Source organism: Micropterus dolomieu, unplaced genomic scaffold (assembly GCF_021292245.1).
Source record: "Micropterus dolomieu isolate WLL.071019.BEF.003 ecotype Adirondacks unplaced genomic scaffold, ASM2129224v1 contig_1170, whole genome shotgun sequence".
Classification (NCBI taxonomy): domain Eukaryota; kingdom Metazoa; phylum Chordata; class Actinopteri; order Centrarchiformes; family Centrarchidae; genus Micropterus; species Micropterus dolomieu.
Genome location: NW_025730160.1, coordinates 1 through 11,015, shown reverse-complemented (window position 1 = coordinate 11,015; position 11,015 = coordinate 1). Strand labels below are relative to the sequence as shown.

Genomic DNA, 11,015 nt, shown 5'->3' with positions numbered 1-11,015 from the left:
AGAGGATGAGTGGGAGAACGGTTTGGAGACAGTCAGTGGTGCTCCCTGGCGTGACCAGCTGTCTGCAGAGGAGTCTGCCCTGGAGGAGGTGCCCCCTGACCACCAATATTTTTAGCAGGCAAGTAAAAGATCGGTAAATTCCTATTCATATCCTAACAATTTTGCCTGTTGAAATATTTTGTAGAGATATATTTTGTCCAAATAAGATTGTGAATTAGTATTTTATGTGCACAGCTTATTATTCTTGCCTCTTACTAAAACATCTTAGTGAAATGGCAGCTGTCGATTGAACCAGCCCTGCAAACCCACTGATGGACGATGCGACACACTCTGTGTCCACCCCAGATGATGTCCTGCTGACAGAATACACCAGGGTCTTTATTGTGGCAGCCCATCCAGGTCCAGCAGCATCACCAGGGTCTCCCTGCTCAGTGGAATAAATGTTGTAAATATGTTGTAAATAGTTAAAAAGACCACAGAAAATAAAATCATTTATTTAACAAATATTTTATTTTAATTGATTAATAAATATTGTATATATTATTATTTAAGGATTTATTTTTCGGCCAGTCTCTCTAGTAGAGAGAACAGCCTGTCCATCCTGTCTCTACTCTCCTGTGCTCTCCTCCCCTCTGCCTCTCTCTGCAACCTCATGTCTTCCTTAAGAAGCTCAAGCAGCTCATCCTCTCTGTCCCTCTTTCTCTTTCTCGGCTGGCTCTCCTCCTCCTCCTCTTCCTCCTCCTCCTCCTGGTCACCCACTGCAGTACTTGGCCCTGGTGTGTCCTCAGGGATAGAGGCAATTACGACAGGTGGGGTGGTGGAATGCCTCTGGCCCAACACCTCATCCATGAGGACAAACCAGGGCCAAGTACTGCAGTGGGCTTCCCCCCTACACCCTCTCCTGACCCTGGACACTTGCAATCCTAAGGCACAGGAAATCAATCATAGTAAATAACAACAGCAGAAAAACAAATTTCAGCAACTGTGTTTATTAACGTGCATGACTAAAATGAATGAAATGAATATACAACGTACACAGTAAATGTATGTATTATATTAAAACAGGGCTGTAAGGTGAATGCAGTTTGTAGTTCCCTTTATGCTACACAGTGAACGATTTATACAAAAATTATAAAAAAAAATGTATACAGAATATATAAGAATATATATTTCAAATCAAACATACATACTTTGTATTTTTTTTTTAAATTGTCCCACTTTTTTTTAGCTTAGAGGGAAGTCACCTTCCCCCACAGGCCCATTTTCTCCTAAATTGTCCTAATCACAGAGAAACAAAAGAAATGGTAATTTTGTGAAACTGGAAAAGGTGACAGGGCAGGACGGAGACACAAAAACACAACAAAGGGCTGGCCCATCTACTAGTTGTCTTATTGTTAAAGGCTGTGAATAGGATGGCGGCTCATTTAACTGTAACTTTAAGTACAAGATGATTAAATGCAGATATTACAAAAGGGCTATTGATACTTTAATTACCTCCAAGCCACGTTGGCAGAAACTTTTGCCCCGGTGAAGAGGTGGTCGCTCTCCCCCCTCAGTTTAATGAACAGGGCAGTTTGCTCCTTGCTCCCTAAAACAAAATGACATGTTCAAGGAAGTTTTTTGCTTCACATTACCAAAGAGTAAGCAGCATAAATCGCAAAATAACATAGTTACATTAACCGTGTACTATATCACAAGGTTTTTGCAACCGTTACTAACGTTAACTGTCTGAAAACCAAGCAGGGTTCACAACCCGTCTAACGTTAAATTAGTCTAACGTTACGTGGTAACATTATTTTCATGTACATAATATTAAGTATTAGTGATGTTTAATATCACGACAATCTCGGTAAGACGCAGGTCTGACTCTGAACCTCTTCGATTTTAAGTGAAGACGTTACAGGCTTTATTTTTGAGGTTGTAACTTGCCAAGCCGAGTTTAACTTAACGTTAATGTTAGCACATCAATAACCTCAGGTAACGTTAGCTCGCCAGTTAATCACTTAACTCACGTTAACTTCTTCCACAAAACTATTCTTTAACCGACACATTGCTCGTTATTTTTACATTTGTGTAGTTGGCTTTTGAAGTGAGTTGAAATCCAATACTTACATTTATAGGTAAAATCCGGGGGGCTCAACTCCACAACCACAACCGACGCCATTATTTACGCTGGGACAATCAACCGGCTCGCAATGAATGTCGGGATAGCTGGGGCTGCGAAGGATCCAGGATCATTTGAAGGAGCCTTCGAAATGGGACAGCCTAGTCGCATCGACTGTGACGTATTTGGTCTTCAAATGCAGCCTTCGAAGGATGCAGTCCCTGAATTGAGACACAGCTATAGAACGGAGCCCTTGATACATAAAAGCTGTTGAAAACAGAGTGTTCAGAGCACGAGGTTCTCTGAGGTTTTTGCTCAGAGGGATTTCTTTTAAATAGCTCATTTTTTGAAGCTTTGGCCATGTTTAACATGAACATCCAACATTATAACATTTTAGATAAGTCATAAAATGTGGAAAAGCACAATAAGTCTCCTTTAAAGGCTGCTCAAGTAAGAGTAATGTAAAAGTATGATTCATTCAAACTACTCCAACAAGTACAATTTACTCAAAAAAGTAACTGATTAAATGTAACACATTAATACCTACCTGATGTAGGCCCATTCTCAATCACTGAGTAAAAGCCAACAGCAGCTCTCCAGATTTATGTACACTAATACTGTATGTTAAATGTACTTCTTTCATTGTCTTCCAAAGTAAAACACGATTCTGTTAAGCTAAGTAGTGATGAGTCTGATCGCAGCTGTGTTGGTGGGCTCAGATTCAGTCCTGTCAGTGTCACTGTGTTGAGGGCTGAGATGTACCTGACCTATCGTGTGAAATCACTGCTGAGCTCCTGAAAGCATGTTTACACTGTGAGTTGACCAGTAGTGGAAGAACTTCTCAATTTTCATACTTAAGTAAAAGTACAGATACCACACAAACAATGTTACTCTAGTAAAAGTAAAAGTAATCCACTATAAACCTACTCAAGTAAAAGTATAAATTACTTAGTTTAAAAAAATACTGAAGTTATCAAAAGTAAAAAGTACTACACATTCAAGTCTATTGATCTTACAAAAATCAACCCATCTTTTTAAATTCACTCAAGACAGGGTTGAATACAGCATTATAAGTTATAGTGAATCACAATCACACGTAAAACTGGGTTGCAAGAGGACAAATGGACAATTTCCCATACTGGGGGGTTTGGCCAACCTAAGGCACAGCTGTGCAATACCCATGCTGTCTGATTAGTATCATGATATGCCACACCTGTGAGGTGGATGGATTATCTCAGCAATGGAGAAGTGCTCACTAACACAGATTATGACAGATTTGAGAACAATATTTCAGATATTTTTGTACATAGAGAAAGTCTTAGATCTTTGAGTTCAGCTCATGATGAATGGGGGCAAAAACAAAAGTGTTGCATGTATAATTTTGTTCAGTGTAAATATGAAGTAGTAGAGCTCTGGGTGCCAACTGATGCTAACAACAGTGGAATCAAAAATGCATGGAAGCTCGCTGCTGAGAAGTGAGAGTGAAGATAAATCAACGGTCTCCCAAAAACTAAAGTAAAAAGATAATTTATTAAAAGCAGTTAACTCTGAGCTCCTCCAGTGGGTAAACAGCATAGTTGTCAGAGCATAATCCAGACCGACTACGGGTGTTCATTTGTCCAAAAGCTGCAGCGCTGCTCCCAGCTCTTTCTTCTACACTTCCCCGTAGTTTAGCAGCTCTCCGTCAGCAAGTGGCGTTTCACTGTCCCGCTCTGCCTGGTCCTCTCCAAACAACGCTCTGAAGCTGTCGGTGACGTCCAGACAATCTCACTGCTGATAGGCTTTCGCAACATAGAGTCATGCAAATTTCTCGCTCACGTTTAAAAATCTGAATTCGTGTGAACCAGCGAATGTCTCAAAAAACGCATCTTTCACCCCGCCCGAAGTGAGTTAGCATGTATGTAATCAAGCTGCGCAAAACGCTGGATTTGCTTTTGATGTGAGCAAACCATTAGAAATGTAGTGTTATTATTATTATTTGTAGTGCTGGGCAACAATTAAAAATTTTAATTGCGAGCACAAATCATTAGAAGAGAGACTGATCCTCGCTGTTTGTGAGTTTCCAGAATCTAGTAGCCTACTGTTTTCTAAATAAATAGTTATCAGGACACCAACAGGAGGGAATTCGCATTGCAGAGCATCCCCGCACAAGTAGATATAGGCCGATCAGGTAAAGTTATGTAGCCTATAATTTTAATTTAAGTTAATTAGACTACAGCTGTGTAGCGCACAGAAGCCGTTGCCGTGGTTACTATCCATAGAGCGCCTGCCGTTTACTCGCGGAGTGCTGTCTTACTTCTCCCACATGCTGATCCAACGTAGTCTGCCGAAGCCTCCCTCTACTGAATGTTAGGGTGGTTGATTTGCAGGCTGATCAACATTCCACCCCCTCCTGTGACCCATGGTTTCACTGTTTGTGTAGGCCTATTCATAGCCAGTGAGCAACGTACTTTCAAAATATTAATAGCCTAATAATAAATAATAAACATTAACGTGAGATAAAATAATTGTCTGCGTTAATTAATTAATGTGTTAACGCGATAACGCGATAATAACGTGTTAACGAGCTAATTATTACACCCCTAATTATTTATATTGCGGACTAAATGCTAAGCGCTACGTGAACAAAAATCCCATTGACTTACATAAATTTTATATCTCCATAACCACAAGTCCGATTGATACCAAATTTGGGTAAACTGTTCCCCATGGGTCCCTGATGACACCTGAAAAGTTTGATGCAATTCGGCTTATAGGTAATCGAAGCTGAAATACCATGGGAAAATCCCATTAATTTCCAAGGGATTTTGAACCAAAGGACATTTAGCCTCATAACTACGCGCTACTACAACCCACATTCATAAACCTTCTGTCTACGTGTTTGGGGGATACTGCCAATTCATATGGTATAGGACACGCCTCTGTGCGATGACGTTTTCATTTCGCAAAAATTGCAAAAACTCAAAAACCTATTTTAATTAACTCCTCCGAAGCGGCAAGTCCAATCGGCACCAAAATTGGCACGGACCATCTCTGGATGAAGCTCATAGAAGCTTGTGCTCCCCATATTGATATGTGAAAAACTATTGGAATTATAAGCTAACAAATGTCTGGTACGACTTCCCGAGGGGCTGTATGAAATTTGGTGTCAATCGGCCTCTAGGTGGCACTATTAATCGTATATGAAATAACACTCCCATAGACATACATTCATTTTAGATCTCCATAACCGCACGTCCCTTTCATTTCAAACTCTGGTCGTTTATTCACCGCGGGCCTCCAGAGCCACGGCGGGGCGCCCTGGTCGATTCGCGCGGCCTACGCGGGCCGAGGGGTGCAGCTGGCACCGAGGGGCTTGGACCCCGCTTACAACTGCTTGCAGTTCTAGTTACTTTTGTTATTATTATCATTAACATTACAATTATTATCATAAACATTACAATTATTATCATAAACATTACTATAAATATCTGTACCATTATTCATTAAGTCTGTACTAAGATCACCTTTACGGTCTGTACTTCTGTGTATATTGTGTAGGCTGCTCCCCCCTATCCCTCCAACCCTCTCTCCCTATTTCTGGCTATCTATCTCTCTCTCTCTTGCTCTTTCTGGCTCTCTCTCTCTCTCACTCTCTCCCTCACCCCTAACTGGTCAAGGCAGATGGCCGCCCACCCTGAGCCATGGTTTTGCTCGAGGTTTCTGCCTCTTAAAAGGAAGTTTTTCCTTGCCTCTGTTGCCTAATGCTTGCTCTTTGTGGGAATTGTTGGGTTTCTGTAATAATATCAGAGTACGGTCTAGACCTGCTGTTTTATGAAAAGCGCTGTGAGATAAATGTTGTTGTGATTTGGCACTAGATAAAAAAAAACTGAAATTAATTTAATTGAAGTTAAAGTAAAAAGTTGCAACAAAATACTCAAGTAAAGTATAAATACGGACACAAACTACTTAAGTAGGGGATAGCCGGGACAATTGAAATGCGGGACTAATGAAACACAGTGATTTTCTCCAAGCCTATACAAGTCAGATATGCCAAACTACGTCAGCACATACAGTACACAATTCTGAACCAAATGAAAAATCAGGTGGATACGTCGCACTTTTACGGAGTTATACAGAAAAGGCTGTTTTCAATCACAGAAAGTAATTTTTTTGAATGAGGAGTTGTGTTTAGTGTTTCATGTGCCATGGTCATGATCACATGACAGGTTAGTTAGTACTTTAACAAATCCTGAAGTTTTAAATGTCAGTGTTTTACTGTTTAGAAGCAAGTGAAGTTTAAAAGTCAGGAGTCACTGTGACATGTAGCTATGCATTTAGATACTGCGGGAGGGGGGCAGAGTCCACTAGGCTGCAGAATCGACCACCAGGATACTCGCAGCCAAATAATAGGGTCTTCACAGTGGACCAGGAAAACATGCTGCAGATGAACATAAAAAGAGCAGCCAAGATCTAATCCAAATGCACATTAATTGTTTGATGTTCTAAAAAGTTATATTTATTATATTTTTTATTAAGGGACATAATGTGTTTGCAATTACATATTAAAAAAGACACTGTCAAGCATTTTAAATAAAAAAACAAGAATAACATAAACAATTCAAATGTATATTGTTGTGTTTCTTCTGTCCCACCCCTGTGTTTCATATGTGCCGCACAGAATGAATGAAACAATGCGCACCTTTCATTTAAAGTCAAATTAAACCGAAGTCGTTGCACATTATTACAAGATAGCATCTGGTATTGATACAACACACGCGTGAGATGTTGCTCACAACAACAAATTATTTCTGTCTGTAACGTTATGTTGTAAAATGACGATTATCAGAAAAATGTTTCAATCATCCCCGCTCTCGCCTACAGTAACAAAGTATTTGTACTTTGTAGCTAACTGTGAACTGTTTTGATATGTTTGAAAATGTAACATGAAAGATAGTTAATGTAAATGCAGATTATCTCAATTTGGTGAAACTTTATTAAAAATTAAAAACGCACAACAATATGGCCCGCTCTCAAAGCACCCAGTGAGGCTCAGCAGTCACTTTGGATCAGTATCAGTATCCACATTATACACACAAACAAATCATGCTGACGCACCAAGTTGCTGTTGGTGTTGTTGGTATCTTCCTCAGGCATGGGCAGGTACACAGCCAGGGCGACACAGTTGGCAAAGATGGCCAGCAGGATTATTATTTCAAAAGGTCTGAAAAGGATTTATAGGAAGGTTCCATGCCAACCTTGATACTTGACATATACTGTAGATGTTCCCACACCACACAAACGAAACAGCACGCACCTCGACACACATACCTACAGCTGTGCTACAGATATAACGTATAACATTTAACATTTAATTACTCCTGAAAGTCAATATGGTCTCTAGTCAACAATCACATGAAATGTAATCTTATACATTTATCCAGCCATCCCTCTGCCCAGTGAACCTTTACTAAAGCAGGATACTTCCACTCCACAATACTGATGCATGCCTTGCGGAAAGGATTCCTCAGCGTCAAGAACAGCAGAGAGCGCGCAGGCCTTGGGTTGCCTCCTGTTGCCATCAGCTTCTTTAGCTTCTCCTTCTGTTTTCTCTTCAGAGTTTCCTCATCCATGATGTAGGATGTCAATGGGGGACTGCTGTTGTCTGCCATTGGGACTCCAAGGGTATTTGTACAAAGTTTACTTTTGAAGTGGTATTCCAAAAGGCCTATGAAAGATTCTTTCAGAATGTGGTAGTCCCGTCCGCTATGTCTGGCCACTCTTTGCGATCTTTCTCAACTTGTCCCAGTCATCTCTTCCTCACAGTCTGATTAATGGTTCGACTGAGCGCCCTCTCTTTCTCTGTCTCTATCTGTGGAATGGCAGCTGTTCACTCCACTTGTAAGGGATTGGTTTACTAAGCAGCTGTATGGTCAAGAGAATAAATATAGACAATGAGCATGGCTGTCGTAGCATGGGGTGACAAAAGAGGACATTTGCACAGATATAGTCGGGATGTAGGACCTGTTATAGTGAGTGGAAGGAGTATGCACACAGCATGAATAAATAAAAACCTGGGGGGGGGGGGGGGAACCCTAAGACCTACTGGTCTGATTTTATTTGCATGTCTGATTTAAAGAGGTTGATGCATTGTAATGACTCAATTCCATTACCTTTCTAAACAATTTAATTCAAATTTACACAAGCCTGAAAAGATTTTAGTATCTGAGCGTATTGTAAAAACTTGTGTTGTCTTATTTAGGGCAGAATGATCTTCAGTTCCGAATAAGGTTTACAAATGATGAAGATTGCTTTTTATCACATGACCAAGGTTCCATGTGACAACACCATGTGACTACCTGAGACGTAGTTCAAAGCTCCAAAAATGTAGATTATTTTGTTTCACATAATGTTCTTTATGATCAGGAATGAACTTCCATATTTTTTATTGTTAAACCACTATGTTGCATATGCTTAGGGTGACTAAACGTCTTGAAAAATTTGGGACTGTCCCGAATTAATCGTTGATTTTATTCCTTAAAGAGGTGGTATTATGCTCATTTTCAGGTTCAAAATCCTATTTAGGGGTTGGACATGGTTTAATTTTCAAGAAACACCATATTTTTTGTCACACTGCAAATTGCTGCAGCTCCTCTTTTCATCCTGTGGCTTTGTTTTAGCTATGGAGTGATACATCTTGTCTCTAAATGATCTTTGTTGGGATTTGCACATGCGCTGTTCCTAGTTAAGGACTACTAGCCAATCAGAAGCAGAGATGGGCGGGCCAATGAGAAGACGGTAAACACGGCTTCGTTTCAGCTGTGCATGTTAAACCCTCTCAATTAAAACACAATGACACACAAAAACAAAACCTGATACTTAGCACATGCTACTGGTCGCCACATGAGCAGCACCCCGTTTTAATTGAGTCGAAAATTTATTCACTTAAACTAAATGCAACAGCAAAGCTGCTCTCGTTTACAACAGCTGGCATATGTGAGTAGAAAAGGTTGTTGTTAATGTGAACAATTATTTGGCTGCAGCGATACGTCAGAAAGCTGAATCATCACAATACACTAACAAACATGGCTGTAGCCAGCTATGAGGTCACCGAGGGCTAGAACTTAAAAAATGTTAGCTGCTGTATATTCAGGAGCACTTTATTCTTTTTTTAAAAGAAATTAGTTTGAATAAAGTTGTAAAAGACTTTCCAGCATCTCTTTCTTTCCCTTGTATTGAACACACCAACCACCAAACTTGAAATATATTTTAAAGCTGCAAGCAGGCCCTCGCTCCTTCACATGTCGGGTGTGCCGCAGCTGCAGTGCAGTTGCTGGAGGTCGGTCGATTATATGTTGTGTACCAGTACATCAGGTGAAAATGACATGTGAATGAAATGATGATTGTCACAGGGCTTACTTCCTGTTGCCAGTTGGTGGTGCAACGACCACCACCACGACATGAGTCATATTTTGCATGCAGATGTCCTCAGGTAAGTAGTCTTATTAAACATGTGAAGTTTGGGGCAGTTTGGAAAATGTTCACTGAAGTTGCAACAGCTTTCTATTTTGTAGCAAAATATGGAAAATCAACGCCACGCCACAGACATGCAGTTCATCAAAAAGTCACAACGTTTTATCATGATGGTTTTTAGTTTGCACAGATGATTTGATAAATTCTGCCGGTTTTGGGTGTGTTGTGCATACTGTACAAGTCATGGCAAGATACTGAAGATCACTGCAGACTCACCGATTGACCGATCTAAAAACCCTTTGAAACACTTGATATCAGCCATCTAGAGAATGTCTGCCGATTTGAAGAATTGTTTGAAGAAAGACTTGTGGAGATATAGATGTTAATAGAATTAGCATATTCAGAAAAATATAGAGTGAGTGACATCTGAATTGACCATAGCTTGCATTGAAGCAAACGGTTGCCACATATCAGTGGATGTGCTCTAACAAATTTCAGCTCTCTAGGACGTACGGGAGATTTTTTGAAGTTTGGAATGAGAAATGTCTAGAAATTTACATTTCTTGTAATAAGCCACACCCACTTTGCGCAGTCATTACCAAATTTTTTACATCAACCGAATTTTGTAGGAATCCATGCTGTGAATTACGAGGTATAAACTTTTTGCAAGTGTAGTGCCCCCTAGTGGTATTAACTTAACGCCACTGGGTCTTGACGTTGCTGATGTACTGCGGTAAGCGTGTTGACTCATTTCCGTTTCCGGTGTGTTGGTAGCGTGTTGTGCTGATCTCGCTAAATACCAGTTAAATTTGTTAGATTTATCATTACAGCGGCTAACTGTCCGCTAAACACTTATTAGGGCCCGAGCACAACCGTGCGAGGTCCCTATTGAATTTGCTAAGATTAAATTTTTTTTTTAGGGCCCGAGCACGACCGTGTGAGGTCCCTATTGAATTTGCTAAGATTATTAGGGCCCGAGCACGACCGTGTGAGGTCCCTATTGAATTTGCTAAGATTATATTTAATTCAATTCAATTCAATTTTATTTATATAGCGCCAAATCACAACAACAGTTATCTCACAGCGCTTTTCATAAAAGAGCAGGTCTGGACCGTACTCTGTGATGATATTTACAGAAGCCCAACAGTTCCCACCAAGAGCAAGCACTAGGCGACAGAGGCAAGGAAAAACTTCCTTTTAAGAGGCAGAAACCTCGAGCAGAACCATGGCTCAGGGTGGGCGGCCATCTGCCTCGACCGGTTGGGGGTGAAGGAGAGAGAGGGAGAGAGAGAGAGGAGGGAGGCACCCTACACAATATACACACAGAGGTACAGACAGTGAAGGTGATGTTGCTATAGACTTAATGAAAAATGGTACAGATATTTATAATAGTGTTAATGGTAACAATCGTAATGTTAATGATTATAATAACAATAATAACAATAAGACTAGCAACAAT

At 40.3% G+C, this 11,015-nt stretch overlaps 1 long non-coding RNA gene across 1 annotated transcript; it reads right to left on the bottom strand.

The window, feature by feature from the left end:
* Positions 1-540: 540 nt before the first annotated feature.
* Positions 541-2,160, bottom strand: LOC123964210. The gene is made up of 3 exons (XR_006823368.1): positions 2,113-2,160; positions 1,495-1,588; positions 541-923 (listed from the first exon to the last, which is right to left on the bottom strand). It is a non-coding gene; the product is annotated as an uncharacterized LOC123964210 (long non-coding RNA).
* Between the last annotated feature and the right edge of the window lie 8,855 nt (positions 2,161-11,015).